The sequence below is a fragment of the Amblyomma americanum genome, chromosome 3 (genome assembly GCF_052857255.1).
Source record: "Amblyomma americanum isolate KBUSLIRL-KWMA chromosome 3, ASM5285725v1, whole genome shotgun sequence".
In the NCBI taxonomy this organism is placed as follows: domain Eukaryota; kingdom Metazoa; phylum Arthropoda; class Arachnida; order Ixodida; family Ixodidae; genus Amblyomma; species Amblyomma americanum.
In genome coordinates, this window is record NC_135499.1 from 116935846 (window position 1) to 116945501 (window position 9656).

A 9656-nucleotide genomic window follows, 5' to 3' on the forward strand; every position below is an offset into this window, starting at 1 on the left:
AAGCATTTCACCCCCCAGAATTCGAGAACCAAGCCAGAAGAAAGCTTGTACTCTTCGTATTACAAGCGGGTACCCGGCGGTACTGGAGATGGAACACCGCAGAAACCACTAGGCCCCCACTGCACAGGTTTTGTAAAAAAATGTAAAACCCTAGTCGCTTGCTTCTGGCTGATGCAGTGTGACTACTTACGCATTGTAAGCGTTCAAAATATCTTCAAGATGACTGTAGCACTCTTCCTTAACCAAGGAATTTTAAGACTTCCACGGATGCAAGATGAGCTCTAGTATGCGGCTTAGCAGGAAACTGCCCGGGCCCTTAACTTTTGACAAAAGGCTGTACGCTGCAAATCAAGCCACTTAGGCGCTCTTCTGCTGCGCACATATTTTGTAAACTGGACTTTGCACTGCACGACAGTCAGAAATCAGAATGCTTGAGAGAATCCAAAGGCCAGCATTCTGCGAGCAAATGTCCCAAGGTTTCCCTTCAGTAGGCATGGCACACCACAACACATGTTGTGAGTGCAGCTTAGACCTGGGCTAAGTTCTTTTTGTGACGCAGCAAAAGTAAGCTGTGAGTTCTGTTCCGTTGAAAGAGTTTAAATTAAGTTTTTTATTTGATGCTGGACAATTTACAGGCGCTAAAAACGATTAAAGTTCCGTCAAGCTTGCTGTTTAGGACGTTTATAAATAGCCACCGACCTATTGCTTGCATGCACATTACATGGTGCTGTACGTAGCGTCAGTAATCAATACTCGCCTGAATGACCACGTCGGCAGCTCATTTTGAAACCTGCCTCCATCAGCGAAATCGCAAAGTTGTAACTGCTCATAGTCGCTAATAAAGCATGTTCATTTTACAGCCTGCAGATAAAGTGTACATGGAAAAATACTTTCGAGATAAGCCGTTTGCGACAGCCGCTATAAGAAATATAGGCAAGTACAAAAGGCCGTTATGCTGCAGATGAAGTTTAAGGGGCATAAATGATCTTACAAAGGAATATCGGACGAACTGAAAAAAGTTCCGGCTTATTTTATGAAATGAATTGATCTCATCTGACACTGTAGAGGAATTTGCTTGAAATAGCCCACGTAGAATTAACACGCGAGCTGTAGACCCTTGTTAGTATGTGTATTTCGTCTTTTGCGGAGCGCTAAAAGCTAAATCCAAATGACAGGCATGAAAGTTAAGTCCTAAATTTTTAAGTTGTTAAAAATAAAGCCAATTTTGTGGAACCATTTGAGCTAATTTTGCTTTCTTGTTTTGAAATAATTCTCATTTGGGAAAAAATATTGCAATTTTTGAAGGCCAATCGTATTTTTTTTTATTGGTTCAAACGACTATACTCTAACAGTGTCCTCCGGCAATAATTCTTTGCCTCTATAGCTCTCAATGGCAACTGCAGCGCTTTCTTTCGGTATATTTACAAGGCGTCGAAAATTCTACGTCTCAAATGTTTCGTAATAGTGAAAGAATAAAATATTGCTAATATTCCCCATACTGCTTTAATAAGGATGCCAAAATTAGTTACTCATGGCTAACATTTAATGTGAAAGGATGCAATCACCCAACTAGTGCAATCATTAGAGAAATTTACTGCAATTAGTAATAACTAAACCTATTTTCGCAGCGCTCTAACATAAATGCAACAAATTTCATCGCCTATTAAGCAGCCTCACAGAAACATGAAGGGGCTGGGAAATATATGTTGACATGCCAATTTCTTCGCAGGAGAGCCATGGCTTAAAGATATTATTTATGAATATTACTTGCTTAGCCAGCACTGCCATTCAGGAGCAGGAATTGTTGAACAAGTTGGTTATCTATGATTTAGCAAAAAAAACATGCGAACACCTAGATACAGGACCGGACGAAGGCACGAAACATTGTCGCCGGACTTACAAATGATTTATTTTTAGCTCATCCACGTACTTGAAACCATTTTTGTGCGCAAGCGGACAAGGAACTGAAAAACAAATCATATCAGTCATCATTCAATCACCGATAGAAAGCACCACTCTTTCTCTGTGATGAGAACAGACGGGTCGCTTATGCAGGACCGCTCATTCTTTTAACGCGAGAGCGTTACCACGCCGTTGTCGGAAAAAACTGTCTGGCGCCGATGGAGTCGAACGTTTGAAGCCCCGCTCCCGGGGTAAGAGGCCGCTCTTGTAACCAATGTGTGCCACCTAGGTCACGTGACCTTGAGGCGATGAACAAGGAAAACAGCCGCCTCACAAATGAAGTGAAATATGTCATGCACGAATTAATTGAATTGGGCCAGTGCAGTAGAAGGAACAGCCTTGTAATCAGAGGTATTCGTCCCACACCCGGTGAAATTCTTTATGCAGAAATAAAGACGTATAAAAAAAAGGACTGTTTAAGTACTGCAGAAATAAATCAGTAGCACTGATGAGAAAATCAATGAAAGTCAACGGTATATTATAGTAATTCGATAATCGTCAAAGAAAGCATACTAAGCAAGCATGGAAAATTGGAAGTTACTCGAACAGTTAAAAGAAAAGAGGTTGCTCCTGATAACTTATCAGTAGAGACTACCAGCCAGTTTATTCAGTTCTTCGCACTCTATGGTCAGAACATAGCGCAGCCTACTTCGTTAGCACCACTGGCATTCGGCATGCTTCCAGTTGTTAATCCTGAATTCAGCTTTTCGACCACTACTAGCGATGAAGTTAAAAGTATTGTATCAAACATCACCACAAAGCCGCAGGGCCAGGTAGCATACATGCCAAGATAATGAAGGCGAACTTTGATTTTCTTTGTGTGCTATTATGCACAACATTCAATCACGCAATAGACCCTAGCTTATACCTCGGTACTTTAAAAGCTGCAGAAGTTGTTCCAATGTATAAAACTGGTAACCCTAACAACCCTTCTAGCTACTGGCCAATATCTGTAGTGAGTGTCATCAATGCGCTTTTTAAAAAATTAATTGCTGCTCAACTCAAAACGGTTCTTGATAGTAGTAATATTATTTGATCTCAACAGCATGGCTTTGTCTCTAACAGGTCCACGTCTATGGCTGTATTTACTCTTTCACAACTTACTTTATATGCTCCTCATCACCATAGCATTCATATAGGCGTATTTAAAAACATAAAAAAGCTCTCGACAGTGTTTCCCATTCCATTCTTAAAAAAAAAGTTGGAAACATGCGGTGTACGCAGGACAGTTGATTTCCTTAAACGTTATCTTTCCTCACGACAGCAGCAAGTTGTGTTTAGCAGCTCTAGTCCTTATACCAAAATATTGCATGTAGTGTACCGCTTGCATCAGTTCTGGGCCCTCTTTTATTTTCACTCTTTATTATTGACTCCCAAATGAACTACAGTATTCTAAAATTTTGATGTATGCGGATGAGACTGCAGTTGTATTTACCGGCAACTCGTTTAAGGCAATGAAAATGCTCCAAAAATAACTCTTACGCATTTAGACATGGTGTAATAACCTAGCTTCAAACACTGAGAGAAATCAAATACTTTATTTTTGTTTGAAACATAAGGTTGTGGATTTGAGCGTTTCTTTTATATGTGTGGAAAACGACGTTATTGAAAGCATGTTTTAGGGGTTATTTAAGTTTAGGGGTTTTTTATTGTCACCTATATTTTAAGGAACGGGTAAAGAGTGGATGTAAAAAGGTTACGCACGGCTGTTTTACTTTGGCAAATGCACGGCGGTACTTTCCACGCTCTATCCTTAGATCACTGTACTTTTCAATTTGTCACAGTCATCATAGTTAGTGCAGTAAGTCATAAGGAAAAACATATATAATCATTATTGATGAGATTACAAAAACGCGCTTTGAAAAACATCGTGAGGAGCAAAACCTCAAACAGGACAGGACTGAGGCAGGCGAACACATAGGGTGGTACTGACAACTGAACATTTACTGAAAAAACAGCAGAGCTTATATGGATCAGTCGTGCGTGTAATATGGCAAGCAATTGTAAAATGTAGGAGAAGCATGAGAAAACAGTTCAATGCCATCCATGACGAAAGCAATCGGTAGGGCGAAAGGAAAGAAACCGAGCAAGGATGACACGAATATCCTGCGCAAAAACACACAAAAAACAGCCTAGTGAAACGCTGACAGAAAGGCTAGTTCATTCTGAAAAATAGACACAGAGGGCATGCGGACACACTTATCTGACTCCGATCCCAGGACGGCAGCAGCTTCGACAATTTCCCTTTCCAACTGCCCCTTTTCTTCTTCCTATGATCTCTGTGCAATTCAGCTTATGATAATAGCCTTTACAACTGCGAAAGTGAACGGGCAGGGTAGGTCATCCGGGACTACTTAAGGAACGCGCACGCTCTTGCAAACGAATGTTTAAACATCTGCCAGTTTGTCCAATATAAAATCAACCACAGCTGAGGGGAATCTTATAAACCACCCCAGTTGCATATGAGGCATACTTCTTCGAATGCCTTATGCCGCAAACTACATGTGTTGAAGTCTGCTTCCTCTCCAAATTGAAGAGTTATGAAAGCTTGCAGGGCGCAGACATGACCACGTTAACGCCACATCTGCCTGAGACTTTCTTAATATTGTTGGAAATATTATAAATATGGTAAGACTACATACTTATTTCGACTAGGTGGCTTATGGGCAAAGGTGTCTTTTTTTTGCCTTCTGGCGAAGGTTTTGGAGCAGCGATTCGGCCACAGATCTTAACAGGGAGCTCGGAAAGCCCGCCTTTTTGAGTCGCTCAAGTTGAAGATGAAAACTGAGCTACACTTTGTGCCGGCAGGATTTCAAAAGCTGTGGTCTTTCATCCTGCATCTAGTCTAGCACGATTCGCCGCACTATAAGATTATCTGTTATTGTAGAATTAATCACTGTCAGTAATTTTCGGAAATAAAACGGGCACTGCTATACGCGTATAATTGCTAATTTAATAGCTGAGAATTGCTATTGAGCTAATTACTCACTAAAAGAAGAAACCCCTAGAGCTGCGCTTTGGTGGATGCTAGTAGATAACTGCCTTATTTCAAACTTTAACCGAAGTTTAAATACTTCTATAGACATATTAGATAAACGCCGTTCCCATTACGAGTTTTTGATAATACTAAACTGCCCTTATATCCAAACCCCTTTTTAGTTAGTGTAGTTGGTAGAGTGACTAGCCCGCTCTAGCAGTGGCCCCTGGTTCGATCCATTTTGCAGCAGAAAATTTTCTTCATAAATGAAGTTTCTGTGAAAGCTGTTTAGCTTTCATTTGTAGCAGTATATCTGCGTTTTTTAGATGCTTATGTGCAACGACTCTCTTATTCCAAAGTCAGGTGTTCCAATTCAATCATCTCGCCTCATATCATTTCAAGTGTAGGGTTTTAAATGGGGAAATAAATGCGTTTCCCCCAATTAATCGCGGCTGACTCAGTTCAAACCGCAGGACCCACCCCGGGATCGCGTAGCTACCAAGCGCACGCCGACAACGGCGGGCCTTGCTCTGAGGGGAAAAAGGAACGACATTTTGGCTGCCACAAAAAGTCATTTATTGCTACAAAAACAATAACGCCAGCTAGCAACAAAACATGCTTAAGGAATCGAGGTCGTTCGACTCACCAACAAGGTTACCAACGAGGGTTCGCCCACGCTAGGGCAGGGGATACTTCGCGGCCGGACGGGACGAGATGCGGGAGAACGTCCCTCACCGCGAAGCCTCGCCCGCTGGCGGAGAGCGGAACGCCGCGGGCGACACGTCCGCTCGCGACGAACGTCTCCGCTCAAAATGATGCTCTCTCCCAGTGCGCAGCAATCACCCCGTCAGTTGCGCTGCGACACAGGCGCCCTCTGTTGTTAGTTAACGTAACTAAGCAGAGAGTAGAGTAGAAGAAAACATTTATTCCAAAAAGGTAGGATAGAGAGGCGAAAATACAGATTTTGGGTGGAGTCCTTATTTCAGGACACCAATGTGCCCCGCCGTTGCTCTTGCTTGGGATATCAGCTTTCGCTGCGTCGCCAAGTCAGAGCTGAGCCCAGTGGCGCCACTTCTCAAGGCGAAGCCGTGGCAGGGTGCACTGCGGGCAAATCAAAGGGGAAGTCGTGAGGGAAAGCCCCCCACAAGGGACGCTGGGAAACCTTCAACAGCTCTGAGGGAAATGTTTTTATAGGCTGGAGAACAATTTATGGGATGTCCATATTATCGATATCACTGCTATGGACGAAGAAAGCAGCAGAGATTTAGTTAATACGTTTGTGCAGTGAATAAGGCCCAAGGAATCAGATTTTACGCACTTTTTGTACATTGCGGCAAGAAAACAATAAGAAAAATAATGGAAGAAGGAAAAATGCGGGCCTTGTGCGCTGGTGTTTCAGGTGTACACGCCCCACCCCCTCGTTGAGCTATCGAATATGCGCTTGTTCTCGCCGCCTCGTCTCCTAGTGTCTTCTTTAACCGGGATCTAGAGCTCCCGGGTGTGAACCGGACCGCGGCGGATGCGTTTCGATGGAGGCAATACCCAAAGGCGCCTGTGGGCTGTGTGATGTCAGTGCGCGTTAGAGATCCCCAGTGGTCGAAATTATTCCTGGAGCTCTCCCCTACAACACCTTTCTCGCTTTTCTCGCACTTCAACTATCCTCCCTTCCCTCATGGCGCAGTTTAGGTGTCCACCAAGGAGTTAGACAGTTAATGCGCATTTACTTTCTTCAAAAACTACTGATGGAACAAAGGACCACTCAACTAACGTTTCTCATCCATCGAAATGCGGAAGCTGCAGTTGGGTTTGAATAAAATTTCAGGAGCCCACTGGCTTTTGCAGCAGCTCCAGCCAGGTTCACCTGCCAAAGCTGGTCTTCCGGGAATGAGCGGGGCAGCGCCTAGCACCAGTCCTCAGTTCTTGTGTCGTTCATTCTTGCAATAGCTGGATTTTTCTGGTTTGGTTTGATCTGTGGGGTTTAACGTCCCAAAGCGACTCAGGCTATGAGGGACACCGTAGTGAAGGGCTCCGGAAATTTCGACCACCTGGGGTTCTTTAACGTGCACTAACATCGCACAGTACACGGGCCTCTAGAATATCGCCTCCATCGAAATTCGACCGCAGTGGCCGGGATCGAACCCGCGTCTTTCGGCTCAGCAGCTGGATTTTTCTGTTACGTCCATACCACAAGATATAAGTTAATCAATTTACCGCAGAAGGCGCAGTGGGGATCGTACGAATTTAAAAACATATCAATGGCTCAGCGGTTAGGGCCCTCGCTTACTGAGTCGGAGGACCCGAGTTCAATACCGACAGCGCGGGCTGTGTACCGGTGGAGGTCGAAGCGCAATAGGCGCCTGAGTGATCAACGAAATAATTGCGCGTTAAGATGCCCAAGTGGTCGAAAGATAAACGATGCGTTTGAAGCGATGGCAGCAAATAAAGTGCACTGTCGACGGAATCGGAACGCTTGTCACTTTAGGGGACGCGCGAAAGAAATATTGCACTGAAAAATTGATAAAAGTCACAGTTGTGCTTTTGACATATTGTGCAGATGACCAAGATCCGATCCTCCACTTGAGATAGAAATAAATCACAGACACAGGAAAAAATGCCACGATTTCACATACGCATGAGGTGGCGCGTTCTCTCAAATAGTGCTTAAATATACATTAAAAAGCCCAGCATATTGACAACTGCTAGCACCCCGTTTTAAAGGCGACGCTTCTAACTTCTGTACATAAATCCAACGAACAGCCGACTTGTACTGAATAGGAATGGTCCTTTTGGCCTTGAATATACTCTTTCGTCAGTACTTCGTCAGTGCACAGAAGGCAGTGATGAATCTGGCTCGGGCGGCTGTACTCTAAAGCACGCGCAAAGCTTTGTATCCTGTTGCGATTGCATCAGGCTGGCATCTGCATCAGGCTGACTTGAAAAATGAGACTCAAAACTGGCCGAGTTTTGAACAGGCACCGAGAGAGGAGGAACGCCATCAATATTGACAGCTGTTCATTGGACACAAACTACAAGGATTGAAACAGAATGTTCGTATTCTATCACTGATAAAAGTATTGTTTGTACCTACTGTAGAGAAGAGAAATAGCATTATAGTGTTGCATGCCTCCAGGGTCGCGAGAAAATGAATTCACTGACGCAAGGCCCTGTACAGAATGCGCAAGGGTTGCGAATTTTCGCTGGTCAGTTCTGTGCGGCGAACGATGCTTTAAATATGCTTTTTTTTGTTAAGTACAGTCGCGAGTAAAAAATGATTAGAAAAATGACATCACCGAAGGGGCGAAAATCGAACCTCGTGGCTGGCGCGGTGCCGGGCTTTACAAACACGCCTGGCAGTTTTCTTACCGGCGTGTTCGCGACCGCAGCTCCAAGCGTTACGTCTGCCGCTCTGGTGGCACGTCGCTAGAGCTAATCTCTGTTACTCGCGACTGTACCCTGTAAAGGAGTACAATGGTTAAGCCGTTTCGTCAATATGGACAGCTAAGCTGCGGTCACCCATTGTGTGTTTTCTACATGTACTGAACTCTTAGGGCAAAAGCATGGTAAATAATGTGGAACGGATTCAGTAGAAAATCGATATAATAATTTCAACAGGCAGGCCGTCAAAACTTCAGACCTCTTGAGACAGCAGTGTTCCCTCCGGCTTTCGAACTGCTTCAGCCGAGATGACTGAGGAATGATTGAGGTGGGATTGCAAATATTTTCGCAAAGCATCCGTGGCCGGTCATTTTAACTTCAAAGAGCAGCTTCCCCTTCCAGTGCAAGGGTAACTTATGCGGCTATGTAAAGCGCCACCCTCCTGATGCCCTTACCATGACTTATTTCAAGAGAACTGTTCCAACTTTCCAACAGCAGGCATGTTGAAACGGCTTGAAATCTATACTATAATTTGTTGTGACAACACGCTCTAATAATCAAAGGCAATTCAGATACACGTGTTCGTCTTTGGGTGCCCAGTGTAAATCTATTTTTCTCTCCATGAACACATGAGTGTGTTTAGGTGAAAAAAAGGCAGCATTATTAACCTAACCTCACCCGCACTAGTACTCCGCAAGCGTTATCTATAATATTCTCTGCATCATTGGGAATACTTGATGTAGAAGGGAGGAATACACTAGCCTCAATGATATTATCGAAAATCATCGCAATTTTCGGCTTCTCTATAGCAGCCGTAATGTATGCAAGAGCCTGCACTAATTATAGATAAATGCTAAGTCAAAGAAGCAACGTTCCTGTAGTTGGCATTCAGAGGAATGGACCCCCTGCTGTGCCATGCTCAATGATCGAGGTCGTATTCTCTGCCCCTCAGTACGCTAAACCTGTTCGGTGAAATGGTTATGCTTTCTAATAAAGAATCCGCGCAGGCAATAGTTTCCCCTCAGGATGGTTGGAAACATCATTCACATGGACTGACAGAAACGAATGCACAATATCTCCGCTGTGATTCACAGCATCTTTGAGATAGCTGTACGGAGGACCGAATTGAGATGAAATTAGGCTCCGTAGTTAACAGAGAACAGGGTGATCTGAGATTTATAGGTGCAATTTTTCTTTAAAATGAACTTGTGTGATAGACTGAAGGATATGATTGAGCGCCTAAGTACACAATGCTTATAATAGGGTTTAAGAATACACGCAAAGAAAGCATGCAATATTCAAGAGTCTGCTAGACGAAGAACAGATTGCGATAGGCAGGGAG